This window comes from Macaca mulatta, chromosome 2 (assembly GCF_049350105.2).
Source record: "Macaca mulatta isolate MMU2019108-1 chromosome 2, T2T-MMU8v2.0, whole genome shotgun sequence".
NCBI lineage: Eukaryota > Metazoa > Chordata > Mammalia > Primates > Cercopithecidae > Macaca > Macaca mulatta.
Genome location: NC_133407.1, coordinates 139,372,482 through 139,388,344, shown reverse-complemented (window position 1 = coordinate 139,388,344; position 15,863 = coordinate 139,372,482). Strand labels below are relative to the sequence as shown.

Here is a 15,863-nt window from a genome sequence, read left to right as displayed (position 1 = left end):
CTAACTGGAATCCAGGGAAATAACCTTTATTTTACTTTTTAATTTCAGGTTAAATCCTAATATTCCAAACAAAACTTCATCTCCAGAATGAAAGAAATCCAGTATGGTTTATTTAGCTTATTCTGTTCATTCCTATTCTCCTTTCAAGTTACTATTCTCAAGGGCCAGGAGAAAACATCTTTTGTGAGGCTAGCTCTCTTGTCTCCTCATATTCTGTCTCCCACATAGGATTTTGTTTCTTTGTAACCCTTTGCTGCTCCTGAGCTAGAGGATCTAGAAAATAATTGGAAATTTAACAGTGAGGTTAATTTTTTGCTACCATTTGCCTTTATTAGACTGAAAGAGTGTGTGCTTTCATCTGATTGCAATACATGCATGTACGGGTATGTATACAATACATGCATGTACAGGTATGTATGCATGTGTAATATGTACATATATGTGTATATACAATATATAAATTATAATATACATACATAAGTATATAAAATTGTAATGACATACATATGTATATATGTATGCATTGCAATATACATATATATTGCTATATATATATATATAATATATATATATATTTGAAGGAATTTATTAAGTAGTATTAACTCACACTATTGCAGGGTCCCACAGTAGGCTGTCTACAAGCTGAGGAGCAAGGAAACCAGTCTGAGTCCCAAAGCTGAAGAATCTGGAGTCCGATTTTCAGCATGGGAGACAGATGTAGGCTGGGAGGCTAAGCCAGTCTAGCCTTTTCACGTTTCCCTGCCTGCTATTCTGGCCACACTGGCAGCTGATTAGATTGTGCCCACCCAGATTAAGGGTGGGTCTGCTTTTCTCAGTCCGCTGACTCAAATGTTAATCTCCTTTGGCAACACCCTCACAGACACATCCAGAATCAATACGTTGCATCCTTCAATCCAATCAGGTTGACACTCAGTGTTAAACATCCCAACGAATATATATTGCAAGAAGAAATACATGTGTATTTTTTCTTACTATATTACCATATGTCAACTATAAGAAAATAGTGTGGAAGAAGAGAAGAAAAACCTTAATAAACACATAAGTAACGCCAGAAACATCCTTGTAGAGTTAGGATATATAATATATCTCTGTGTTTTAATCTTGCTGTTTCCCTGCCCCGCCCTCCCGCCACAGCCATGCTTCTAAATATGCCTGAATTAGGTACAGTACGGACTTGGCAAAAACTCTTTCCAGTCAAGGTGCATACTTAGGTAGAATTTTCTGTTTCAAGAGTGATTGATAAACAGATGGTGCATCAGTCAAGATTCTCCAGAGAAAAAGAAACAATTAAAAATGTGTAGACAGATGGATGAATGGATGGAGAAAGAGGCAGAGAGAAAGATAAATAGATTTATTTTAAGAAATTGGTTTATGTGAGTGCGGAGGCTAGTAAGTCCAAAATCTGCAGGATAGACCAGCAAACCGGAGACCCAGGGAAGAATGAATGTTGCAGCTCAAGTCTAAGGCAGTCTGCTGCCAGATTCCCTCTTCCTCAGGAGAGAAAGATGTTAGGAGAGGTCAGTCTTTTTTTTTTTTTTTTTTCTGTTAAGGTCTTCCCGTGATGAAATGAGGCCCACCTAGATTATGGAGGTTAATCTGCTTCACTCAAAGTCCACTAATTTACATGTTAATATCATCTTAAAATTCCTTCACAGCAGAATTCAAAATAGTGTTTGACCAAATATCTGGACCTTAACATGTAAAATTATTAATTACAGAGGGACAGGTTATGGAAGACAAAGAACAATTTTTTTTAGCAGGTAAAGAATTAGGTTTATTAATTTTAGATAAACTGAAATTATCCTAAATTACTTTTAATTCAAATCAAAAGACGAGGAGAGATAATGTAGAATTGTAAACAGTGTCAAAATCATGTAAAACTGAGGAGACTCAAGGAATTAAAAAAATTAAAAAATTAAAAAAAAAAGTACTGGACAAGAATTATCAGTTCACTTCTGGACTATGAGCTTAAAATTTCTTTCTTCTCTGTATAAATATTACCTAAATCTCCATTTTTCTCCACCTTAGCATTCTTAGACATAGTGTCACAGTCACATAGAACAAAACACTTTAAGTTTTCCTGCAGGTAACATGGATCTCAAATATCAGCAGAGTATCATCTTTATTGTGATGTGTTACAGTCAAAGAAAAATATAAACTTTGTATCCTCAGTGGGATTTTCTTTCTGAAAAACACTGAAAGTCTATTATAAAGCATGTCATAAAAATCTCTCCCTCAGCCCTAGATTAGCCCATAACTACCTAGTGATCCAACGTGAAGTGTGATGTTATTACAGAAAATTCACATCCTCTTGTAAAAAAAAAGGAATCTCAGTAAGACCTAAAGAAATAATAGAGGTCTTCTTTCACATTTGTTCTTTTCTAGAAGAAGATGAGGGCCATCTTAGACTCATTCAAGTTCTCAAATATAAACCAATCTCTCAAAGAATTTCCAACACTTCTGAGTGCAATGTAACTTACCTGTGTCACACAGACACTTCAATATTATATATTTTTAGGACCTCTCCATAAAAGAACTCATCCTGATGCCTTTTTACTGTGTTAATATTCAATATTATCAACTCTGAAGTATTTGATTTTATAGTAAAGTCTTGTCTGATTAATAAGGTAATTATTTACTTTTATATACTTAAAAAATATTCTGACTTCTTTACTATCTTTAAAGGTAGGATGAAAATGCTGGAAATTTGAAAATGTGTTGAATATAATAAAGCAGGTTTAGCTTTCTGCACTATCCAGACAGGGTTCCACATGTGTTGTTCTGGGTTCCCATGGTAACTTAAATGGAAACTTTCAGAATGTCTGGAGTCCTTGATGTCCTGCAAATGAAGGAGGAGGATGTCCTCTAGTTTCTTGTAGCAGGAACCTGCTTAGGTGGCACCAACCCTTCCAAATGGAACAGTACATCTATAAAAGGAAAACTGAGGGCATGTACATCCTAAATCTGAAGAGGACCTGGGAGAAACTTCTGCTGACAGCTTATTCCATTGTTGCCCTTCAAAACCCTGCTGATGTCAATGTCAGATCGTCCAGGAATCTTGGCCAGTGGGCTGTGCTGAAGTTCGCTGCTGCCACTGAAGCCACTCCTATTGCTGGTCACTTCACTACTGAAATCCTCACTAACCAGATCCAGGCAGCCTTCTGGGAGCCCGGCTTCTGGTTACTGCTCTCAGGGCTGATAACCAGCCTCTCACAGAAGCATCTTGTGTTAACCTGACTACCCTTACTTTGTGAAACACATATTCTTCTCTGTGCTTTGTGGATGTTTTCCTCCCACACAGTAAAAAGGTAGCTCACTTAGTGGGTTTGATGTGGTGGATGCTGATATGAGATGGCTGTGTCCCCACCCAAATGTCATGTTGAATTGTAGTTCCCATAATCCCCACATGTCGTGGAGGAACCCAGTGGGAGATAATTGAATTGGGGGGAGGTTTCTCACATCCTGTTCTCCTGATAGTCAGTGGTGCTTTTTCCCCCTTTTGCTCTGCTCTTCTCCTTGCGGCTGCCATGTGAATAAGGATGTGCTTGCTTCCCCTTCTGCCATGACTGTAAGTTTCCTGAGGCCTCCCCAGCCATGCCAAACAGTTAGTTAATTAGACCTCTTTCTTTATAAATTACCCAGTCTTGGGCATGTCTTTATTAGCAGCGTGAGAAGTTCTGCACATGCATGGCACCGTCTCCTGGGAACACTCTTGGAAAGTCATGTCTGATCCCTACATCTAGAGAACCTGAAGAGATTGAAAAGGAAGAGCAGGCTGCTGCTGCTGACAAAGCTGTTACCATGAAGGAATTTCAGGGTTATTAGACTCTTCCAGATTCCAATTGCACTGCTGCTCAGCCTCGGATTGCAAACTGGTCTGAAGGTGGCAGGTGCCCTGTATGCCTGTTTAGCAGGTCCCTACGTAGGACTGGAGCAGAGCACTCAGCCTGCCATGGACACCTGATCTGCAGCTCCCACTGCTCTGGCCACTGAATGGGAAGGAAGAACCACTGAGTAGTTTTAAGCTGTTCTTCCAAAGACTCTTAAGCAACATGGAAATAAGGTTAACAGTTTTTTTGTTTTTGTTTTTTCCCCAAACTCAGGGCCAAATAAGGCTAACCAGGGATCGTTATGATTAACATTTATTGAGCACTTACTATGTGCCAGGCCCTGTAAACTCAATGAAGGCATGGGCTTTCTCTGCATTAATTACTATAGCCCACCAAGTACCTAAAGCACTGCCTGACTTATAATAAGCATTTAATAAGTATTTATTGACTTGTTGGAGTCATTACTTCACCTAATCCTAATAGCAATATCTGAGTCAGATCCATTGAATTCCTCAATTTTCATATGAGATAGGCGAATCTTAGAGAGAATGAGATATGTGTCCAAAGTCACACATCTAGTAAGTGACATTGCTGGAACTGGAACTCATGTCTGTTTGAAGCCAAAGACTGTGTTCTTAATATCTATGTCATTTGAATTTTCAAAATTTACAAGACACCATGAGAGTACTAAAAATGCATGAACTAGATTATGTGGATGCTCTTTTCTATGTACATTTTTGAAAACCATGATGTGTCAGGCAGTAGTCCAGGTGCTAAAGTCAAATGGCAAGTAAGATAAATGCTTGCTGTCTTGGACCCCATTTAATATAATTAAAATAATGGTGGTTTGGCCAGGCACAGAAAACAAATATCACATGGTTCTACTTATATGAGGTGTCTTCAGTAGCCATATCACAGAAACAGGCGGCAGAATAGAGGTCAACCAGGGGCTGGGGAGAGGGAAGAAATGGGAAGTTACTGTTTAATGAGTAGAGTTTCAGTGTGAGATGATGAGGCTAGTGCTGATGGTTGTACAACAGTTAAATGTATTTAATGCCACTAAACCATTTGGGTGAAAATTCTGAAAATGCTAAATTTTATTTTATATATATAACCACAATATTTTTTAATAATCATGGTTTAGAAAATGTTGAACAGAAATTCTGTTTAGGATAGTGATGCTTGTAAGATACTGGTTTTGGTTAAGATATAGTTTTGAGAAGTTAACAAATAGGTAATAATTATCAATACAAATCTGTTAGTCTAAAATCTGTTTTATTTTTAAGGTTTTCTATTTTACAAGGAACAATATAATTTTCCCAATTTTTTTTCTCAATCTTCTGTTTCATAAATTTTCCATACTTTCCAGCAGTTTTTGACCTTTTGTGGATCAGGAAAATCTTTAGAACTTAATGTCATTTAAAGTTGCCTTTCCACAAGGCATCCTTAGACTCACAAAAGTACATAAACATATGTGTATGCGTAAACAATTCTATAAAGAAAATCACTGGATTGAACGACAACATGAAGGTCTCATTAGTGCACTTAATCAGAATGAGTAAATATTGTGTCCTAGGTTCTGCAGAGTGACATACAGATTTTTTTTTCCTAGTGAATTATGTCTGAAAAAAAGGGATGGAAAAGCACACACTTGATTTCTGGGGAAGATAGAGAATGTTATACTTCATTCCAAACGACTCAAAAGAGGAAGTCCCCATGACAGAAGCAGGCCACTAAGCCTTTGCCAGCCTTGCTATTTACAAGATTTCTATCCTTTACACTGGCCTCTACATTGAAACCACATTTAATTCCAACCTCTTATTTTTTTTACATTGTTTGCAAATTTTACATATTTTATTAACAGCATATTATCACAAATCAGGATGGATTTTGTTACTTAATAAACAAAGGCAAAAATCTCAAACCTCTAATGTCAGAATTACGGGCATTAGCGGCACATCCACTTAGAAAAGCTTGGGTTTTTAAAAATATTAATATGGTACATGGAAAAGCTTTATCAGAACCTAATTAAAATAATATGTATTACTTTCTAAAGTAGAGCAGAGTGAAACTTTTTAAAAACAGGAGTTTGGATTGCAACAGCTAGGATTCATGGTTTCAAGATGCAGGAACCAGATGTGACTTTTCTATGCAGAGTTGAGGGGATCTGTTGGAAGTGTTTAGACTAGGTGACATCAGGCAGCAGGAACAGCTTAGAAAACAGGCACCAAGAGCACTTTGAAGCCTAGATGGTGGGAACGACCTAATCAGAAAGGGACCATAACACCATGCAATTTCAGGGAGGCCATCGCTTAGTGTTTGCCAGGATTTCCTGGCTGTAACCATGACTGAACAGCGCTGCCACATGGCAACTAAATACAATTGAGCATCCCTCAGTGTGCTTCGCTCACTCAGGATTCAGAAATATGTTCTAGTTTTCTAAGAGTTAAACAAGTACAGATAAGTAGAACCTTATCTGTACTTATAAGGGATCAGTTTCCTAAAATTTTAGCCAGCAATACATAACGTTAATATATTTGCTGTATCCAATTGGTATCTATAATTAATGTTTTAAAATCGATTATACATACTATAATTTTCAACTTTTCTTGCTCTTTAGCGATCATAAACATGAAATCACACCTTTGTTGTGCCAGCTGTGTGTGTGTCTATATAGACACATATACACATATACACATACATAGACAAACATCAGTTTTGTCTAACTGATATTCAGATAAACACAAAACTTTAGAAACTAAAGGGAACTGTTATTTAAAACCATTTCATACACCACCAGAAGTTCATTACTACATTTTGAAACGCTGGGTTAGACAATGCTCAAAAACGCTTTAACAATTAAAAAAAAAATCTGGGCATTTAAATTACTCTGATTACAAATTTTAAAATTCTCAGTTTTTTTTTTCTTTTCTATGAAGTTTACCACATTCTGTTTAATAAATCTCTATATTTAGGGTTCCCTAAAAGCACAGTCTGAGTGGAGGATTCTGGTTCATGTAATTTTTTCCCCCTCAGGGGTAGGCTGGGAAGAGAAGTTTCTTTCAGGAGAGTAAGGACGAAGGAAGCAGGATAGGGCAGGAGACGCTAGCTTCAGTCTAATCACAGGGACAGGAGGAGCTCAGGAAGAACTGCACCACAGCACCACCTAGAGGCAGAGCCTTGCTGGTGAGTCATTGGCCATGGTCTACCCCCAGAATGGGTGTCTTATAGGGGTGGAGGGAAGAGGTACAAACCCTACCAGCCAAGCTGCTGGGAGTTACTATTATCCAACACTTAAAGAAGTAAAAGGCAAGGATATATGACACCATCTAAGCCCACTACACAGAAAAAGCCTAATAAATGCTACCAACATTTTTCCTACCTTAACACTCTTTGTCCTATTTATGAGCAAATCAGTCAAATTCTATGACTGTATGCAGATTGCATTTTGCAACCCAGTTTTTCTATTCGGATGTATATTCAGTGCTACATCATCTGGACCATTAACCAAGGATTTAGGTAGCACACTTTAAAAAAAAATCCTAATAAGTAATTTCAAACATTATTTTTAAACATAAAAATGTATATCTGAGAATGATGGTTTCCAGCTTCATACATGTCCCTACAAAGGACATGAATTCATCGTTTTTTATCGGTGCATAGTATTCCATGGTGGATATGTGCCAAATTTTCATAATCCAGTCTATCATTGATGGACATTTGGGTTGGTTCCAAGTCTTTGCTATTGTGAATAGTGCCACAATAAACATATGTGTGCATGTGTCTTTATAGTAGCATGATTTATAACCCTTTGGGTAGATACCCAGTAATAGGATGGCTTGGTCAAATGGTATTTCTAGTTCTAGATCCTTGAGGAATCGCCACACTGTCTGCCACAATGGTCAAACTAGTTTACAGTACCACCAACTGTGTAAAAGTGTTCCTATTTCTCCACATCCTCTCCAGCACCTGTTGTTTCCTGACTTTTTAATGTTCACCATTCTAACTGGTGTGAGATGGTATCTTGTTGTGGTTTGGATTTGCATTTCTGTGATGGCCAGTGATGATGAACATTTTTTCATGTGTCTGTTAGCTGCATAAATGTCTTCTTTTGAGAAGTGTCTGTTCATATCCTTCGTCTACTTTTTGATGGGGTCGTTTGTTTTTTTCTTGTAAATTTGTTCGAGTTCTTTGTAGATTCTGGACATTAGCCCTTTGTCAGATGAGTATATTGAAAATTTTTCTCCCATTCTGTAGGATGCCTGTTCACTCTGATGGTAGTTTCTTTTGCTGTGCAGAAGCTCTTTAGTTTAATTAGATCCCATTTGTCAATGATGGCTTTTGTTGCCATTGCTTTTGGTCTTTTAGAGGTGAAGTCCTTGCCCATGCCTATGTCCTGAAAGGTATTACCTAGCTTTTCTTCTAGGGTTTTTATGGTTTTAGGTCTAACATTTAAGTGTTTAATCCATCTTGAATTAATTTTTGTATAAGGTGTAAGGAAGGGATCCAGTTTCAACTTTCTACATATGGCTAGCCAGCTTTCCCAATACCATGTATTAAATAGGGAATCCTTTCCCCATTTCTTGTTTTTGTCTGGTTTGTCAAAGATCAGATTGTTGTAAATGTGTGGTATTATTTCTGAGGGCTCTGTTCTGTTCCATTGGTCTATATCTCTGTTTTGGTACTAGTACCATGCTGTTTTGGTTATGGTAGCCTTGTAGTGTAGTTTTAAGTCAGGTAGCGTGATGCTTCCAGCTTTGTTCTTTTAGCTTAGGATTGTCTTGGCAATGCGGGCTCTTTTTTGGTTCCATATGAACTTTCAAGTAGTTTTTTCCAATTCTGTGAAGAAAGTCATTGGTAGCTTGATGGGGATGGTATTGAATCTATAAATTGCCTTGGGCAGTATGACCATTTTCATGATAATGATTCTTCCTATCCATGAGCATGGAATGTTCTTCCATTTGTTTGTGTCCTCTTTTATTTTGTTAAGCAGTGGTTTGTAGTTCTCCTTGAAGAGGTCCTTCACTTCCCTTGTAAGTTGGATTCCTAGGTATTTGATTCTCATGATTTGGCTCTCTGTTTGTCTGTTACTGGTGTATAAGAATGCTTGTGATTTTTGCACATTGATTTTGTCTCCTGAGACTTTGCTGAAGTTGTTTATCAGCTTAAGGATATTTTGGGCTGAGACGATGGGGTATTCTAAATATACAGTCATGTCATCTGCAAACAGTGACAATTTGATTTCCTCTTTTCCTAATTGAATACCCTTTATTTCTTTCTCCTGCCTGATTGCCCTGGCCAGAACTTCCAATACTATGTTGAATAGGAGTGGTGAGGGAGGGCATCCCTGTCTTGTGCCAGTTTTGAAAGGGAATGCTTCCCATTTTTGCCCATTCAGTATGATATTGGCTGTGGGTTTGTCATAAATAGCTCTTTTTTTGAGATACGTTCCATCGATACCGAATTTATTGATAGTTTTTAGCACGAAGGGCTGTTGAATTTTGTCAAAGGCCTTTTCTGCATCTATTGAGATAATCATGTGTTTTTTGTCTTTGGTTCTGTTTATATGCTGGATTACGTTTATTGATTTGCGTATGTTGAACCAGTCTTGCATCCCAGGGATGAAGCCCACTTGATCATGGTGGATAAACTTTTTGATGTGCTGCTGGATTCGTCTTGCCAGTATTTCATTGAGGAATTTTGCATCAACGTTCATCAGGGATATTGGTCTAAAATTCTCTTTTTTTGTTGTGTCTCTGCCAGGCTTTGGTATCAGGATGATGTTGGCCTCATAAAATGAGTTAGGGAGGATTCTCTCTTTTTCTATTAATTTGAATAGTTTCAGAAGGAATGGTACCAGCTCCTCCTTGTACCTCTGGTAGAATTTGGCTGTGAATCTGTCTGGTCCTGGACTTTTTTTGGTTGGTAGACTATTAATTATTGCCTCAATTTCAGAGCCTGTTGTTGGTCTATTCAGGGACTCAACTTCTTCCTGGTTTAGTCTTGGGACGGTGTATGTGTCCAGGAATTTATCCATTTCTTCTAAATTTTCTAGTTTATTTGCATATTGGTGTTTATAGTGTTCTCTGATGGTAGTTTTCAGTTCTGTGGGATCGGTGGTGATATCCCCTTTATCCTTTTTTATTGCGTCTATTTGATTCTTCTCTCTTTTTTTCTTTATTAGTCTTGCTAGCGATCTATCAATTTTATTGATCTTTAAAAAATTAGCTTCTGGATTCATTGATTTTTTTGGAGGGATTTTTGTGTCTCTATCTCCTTCAGTTCTCCGCTGATCTTAGTTATTTCTTGCTTTCCGATAGCTTGAAGGTGTTTGCTCTTCCTTCGCTAGTTCTTTTAACTGTGGTGTTAGGGTGTTACTTTTAGATCTTTCCTGCTTTCTCTTGTGGGCATTTAGTGCTATAAATTTCCCTCTACACACTGCTTTAAATGTGTCCCAGAGATTCTGGTATGTTGTGTCTTTGTTCTCATTGGTTTCAAAGAACATCTTTATTTCGGCCTTCATTTTATTATGTACCCAGTAGTCATTCAGGAGCAGGTTGTTCAGTTTCCATGTAGTTGAGTTGTTTTTAGTGACTTTCTTAATCCTGAGTTCTAGTTTGATTGCACTGTGATGTGGCAGACAGTTCGTTATAATTTCTGTTCTTTTAAATTTGCTGAAGAGTGCTTTACTTCCAACTATGTGGTCAATTTTGGAATAAGTGTGATGTGGTGCTGAGGAGAATGTATATTCTGTTGATTTGGGATAGCTGAAAACCATCATTCTCAGCAACCTATCGCAAGGACAAAAAACCAAACACCGCACGTTCTCACTCATAGGTGGGAATTGAGCAATGAGAACACTTGGACACAGGAAGAGGAACATTACACACCAGGGCCTGTCTTGCAGTTGGGGGTGGGGGGAGGGATAGCATTAGGAGATATACCTAATATAAATGACGAGTTAATGGGTGCAACACACCAATATGGCACATGTATACATTTGTAACAAACCTGCACGTTGTGCACATGTACCCTAGAACTTAAAGTATAATAATAATAAAAACAACTAAACTGTAAGAAAACAAACAACCCAATTAAAAATGGGCAGAAGACGTGAACAGACAGCTCGCCAAAGATAAACAGATGACAAACTTAAAGATGCTCCATAATCAAATGTTAGCAGAGAAATGCAAATTAAACAAGAATAAGATATCACTACATATCTATCAAGATGGCCAAAATCCAGAACATGAACAACACCAAATGCTGACAAGGATGTGGTGCAATAGGAATTCTCATTCATTGTTTATGGGAGTGCAGAATTGGTTCAGCCACTTTAGAGGACTGTTTGGCAGTTTCCTACAAAACTGAACATACTCTTAAAATACAACCCAGCAATTGTACTCCTTCACGTATAACCAAATGAATTGCAAACTTATGTCCACAAAAAAAAAAGAACCCTGCACGTGGATGTTTATAACAGCTTTACTCAAAATTGCCAAAACTAGTAAGTAAACAAGATGTCCTTCAGTAGGTGACTGGCTAAACTGTGGTACATCTAGACAATGGAATATTATTTAGTGCCAAAAAGAACTGAGTTACCAAGCCATTACAAACACATGGAGAAAATTTAAGTGCCTATTAGTGAGAGTAACCAATCCGAAAAAGGCTACATTATTATATGATTCTAACCATACGACATTCTGAAAAAGGCAAAACTATGGAGACAGTAGAAGATCAGTGGTGGTCAGGGATTAAAGAGAAGGAGAGATGAATAGGCAGAGCACAGAGGATTTTTTGGGCAGTGAAATTACTCTGTATAGTACTGCAATGGGAGAGACATGTCATTATACACATTTGCCAAAACTCATAGGATGTACAACACCAAGAGTGAACCCTAATATAAACTATGTGATAATGATGTGTCAATGTAAATTCACTGACTAACAAATGTTCATGCACCTGCACCTCCTCTGATGCAGGAGGTTGATAGTCGGGGAGGCTGTGCATGTGTGGAGGAAAGTGGCGTATGGGACAATGGAAATTCTATATGCTCTGCTTTATTTTGAAGTGAACCTAAAACTGCTCTTTTAAAAAGAGTCCATTTAAAAGACAAAACACTAAAAATTTTTAAAGTACTATCTTTATGTTCTAACATAAGTCATTACTCACTGATCTGGAGATACTCAAATGTAGTACTTTAAAAGTTTTTAAAATAATGAACTGAGACTACATACTTGATTCCTAAATTTCTAGGTGACCTGTTTTATAAGATAATCTTACATTAAGGGAAATTATAAAAAGATACAACATAAAAAATGTATATCATAGAGTAGTATGCAAAGTTTGCATGAATTTGTAAAATGAAACAGAAAGTTTTGTTTGGGATCTGGGTTTGGGTTTATGCTTTCTGGAACTCTAATGTATATGTTTATTCTCTTTTTCCATTAAGAGTATTTGCAAAGGATACCTTGAGTTATTTATTGAGGGCTTATTATTCCCTGGTGTTGCGCTAAGCTATTTATGTATACATGACTGCTTATTAATCCTCTCCCCAAATCCTTCCAGTTCAATGTTGTTATCCTCATTTAGAGAGAAGCAGAGTTGCTTGAACATCTATGATAACTTGCCACAGCTCTAGTTAAGGGCAAATTCAGAATTCAAAGCCAGGAGGAGTCCAAGGCCAAAGGCCACCTTCATGACCATTATAATTCTCCACTCCCAGGCAGTATGGACAGATATAGAAACTATCCACTGAAAGTTTATGGAGCCAGATAAATTTCATGAATTTTACAGTTTTTATTTTATTTAGTAACTAGCAGGATTTTGAGATTAATAATTTGGGCTCCAGAGTCAACTTGCCTGGGTTCAAATACACTTATTAAAAATAAATGAGGGTATGCTATACAGCTAGTGGTAATGTAAATTGACAAAACTTTCCTGAATAAAATGTGGCAACATGCATCAAAAGCTTTAAACATGTTAAAACCATTGTCCCAGGAATTTTACTTATAGAGTTTCATTTAAAGAAAATTTATTTAATGTACACAATAATTAATTACAAAGGCATTTAATTTCATTGTTGCTTTGAAAGAACCTAAGTGCACAACAATAGGGGATTGATTAAATGAGTAATAGGAAATTCACATATCACAGGGGAATGCCTCCTTCCTCACCTTTGTTTTGTAGCATTTTCCACAGTCTGCCTGGCTTCCTTTTCCACCACTTCCTCATCCTTAGAGCAGAGGACAGCCAGGTTTACAGTGGTCGGTGGGTTACAGGTATTGCGTAGACATGATCAAAGTTCCTCTGCTTGGGGAAGTTGCTTCTTTCCTTCCTTCTTCTATCCAGGGTCAGTGCAGGGCAGGGATTGCCTGCTCCCTGGCTTTAAGCTTTCCCCGAAGTGGTTTTTTCTCACAGCTCAACAAACTTCCAAGGGAGGCAGTGAGCAAGCCCATTTTTTCTCTCATTGTAAGCTGTGCCTGACAATTGTGCATTAATTAGGAATAGGGTAATAATCTGTTTCTCCACTTGCTGTCTATTTTTCAATTGAATTGGGTAGAAAAGACAGGTGCTACTTATTGAGCACTCTCAAAGACCCTCAAAAACACTGAGGAGAATATTATAACCATTAAAACTGACATATAAAATACTTATGGCTGGAAAAGGTCATGACATTTTAAAGCAAAAAAGCAGGTTACACAAAAATATGTAATACATAGTTAAGAAAACTGGGGGGATAGCAATACATTGTGTTTATTTTTCTCTAGCTTATTCTGCATTCTCTAAATTTTTCTACAAATATTTATATTGTTAAAAATAAGAATAAAAATCTATATTTAACAAAACAATACAATAAAGGCGGAGAGTTTATTTAACTTTATGAGTCTCAGTTTTTTCCTCCCCTAAAATCCAAAATAACCCTCTTTGGGTTTTTGTGAAGACTTCATTGACTGATCTATGAAAAAAGGTTTGCAATTGTGTGCGTCATAGGAGGTGATCTGTTTTGAACATGGAGTCTCATTTTATAACTATAATTTCGATACCTTCCCATTAACTTTGGTAGTCACTACCACTTTAGTGTCAATTATCTAAGTGCAAAACAAAGCCAAAAAATCTTTACTTGATTCCATTGCTTGCTGCCAATATTGGTGAGATATTTGACCTCTAGGTTCAAGTATGATTTTGTTTCATAACACTAGTATTCAAAAGTGTTCAAGATGAAGCTGGTATTATAAAATTTTAGACGATTTTCTTCCATAATCCAAAGGTAAATTAAAATTTCTTTCCTCTTCATAACGGACAAAAAACCTGTTTTCAGAGTTAATATGACAGTGGTATGGTTATAGCTTTCTTTTACTTCAAAAAAAAGTAGAGAATGGTATGGTGTATTTAAGTAGAAAGGAAACATGAGGATGAGACAGATTACTTCAAAAAGAAGTAATCTCCCCATTGACAGTCAAACACAGATAAATTTTTAGCCTCATTTGGTTTCTAAGACAGTTCTTTTTAAACAAAGAAAAAAAAATCATGTTTTGCACCCTCATTCTCTTGAACACATGGTAAATTAGTAGCAAAGTAATGATGAATGTGGAAGTTAATCAAAAGCAAAACTATAGTTTCCACACATATGTTTCTTAGGGAATTAATGATTTCCCTTTATTACAGTAAATGTGTCAAGACCATAAAATGTGAACAAAAATTTAAAGTGTAAGATTAAATGCTGTTGAAACTTTGCCTGACCCTTATTAATGCAACACTGTGTTTAAGCAGAAACCTGGGATAGAAATAGAAATTGTAAGAAAGTGCTACAGCCAGAAATTTTCCAGTAAAGGCCTAAGGAAAAATGAAGTAAATGATAATAGCCTTAAAAGAGAAGTCAGGGGAAGAGACATCACAATTCAATTTTAAACAAGGCCAGGGGCAGAAAATAGTACTATAAAGAATCAAATGTAACTGAGAGAAATAATCTTGTAATAAGTCAAAGAGTGGTTTTGAAGGAGAAGATTCAATAATCCAGTTGTTAGCTCTTAGCAGGAATCCATTAAAGGAGACATGCACTAAACTTTCTGCTTGAGCAAAAGTATGTTTCTTAAGGTAGAAAAGTTAGAAACAGTGCAAATGCTTTGACTAAATGAACTGATTGGATTGGTCAAGCAAGAACATTTTGGAAAACTATACTTCTTCAAAATGGAAAAAGGGAGTAGGGCTATTCAGGGAGCCAATGACCCAAGAATTTCTGTGGAAAATAAGTGTGCTTAATTTTATTTTTTAAATTGTATTTTTAGTCCCAGTATGAGCAAGCCTCTACAATAGATTCTGGAGAATATCAAAGTGGAAAACAAGTGGGCCCTCCTGTTGAAGAGTTCATTGCCTAGTACAAGGTGTGAAGATGCCTGGAAGAGAGAGGAACCAGCTCTACCTAGAGGTAAGAAAACTTTTCATAGCTAAGGGTGTGGGATAAGAAGACAAGTTTTACGTAGAAGGTTTTCCAGCCTGAGAGTCGAACTTAGGCAAGACACGGAGTCATGTTCTAGGCAGGCTGATTATATATTTCAGATTAACCTGCAATATAAGAAGTCAGTGAGAAAGTGATTGAAAATAGAACAGGCCAGCAATGCAGGTGAGGGTCAGGTAATTAAAAATGTTGATACCATGCTAAGAAATTTCTACTTAAGCCTACACTAGTTGCAATCTACTTATGCAGCGGAATGGAATATGTTCAGCATCATGGTTTATAAAAGGTTACTCTGATATCAATGAAGAGGGAGACAGCCTATTGTAATGTTGAAAAACTCATGCTCTAGAAACAGGCAGATCTGGATCCAAATCATAGCCTTAATTTAAACCTTTCAGCCCTAAGCAGCCGTCAGTTTTTTCATACTTAAAAGTTGGATAATAGTATCCATGCTTGGAGTAGGGGAGGTAAGGTAGAGGGTACGAGTGTTAAGAGACAAATGAAAGGACTCAGGAATTAGAAATAGAGAAAAGGTAAACCTATTCAAGAAACTA

At 37.0% G+C, this 15,863-nt stretch overlaps 1 pseudogene; it reads left to right on the top strand.

Annotated features, from left to right (window-relative positions):
* The first annotated feature begins 385 nt into the window (after positions 1-385).
* On the top strand, positions 386-15,229 carry LOC114676150 (small ribosomal subunit protein uS2B-like; annotated as a pseudogene).
* Positions 15,230-15,863: the final 634 nt, after the last annotated feature.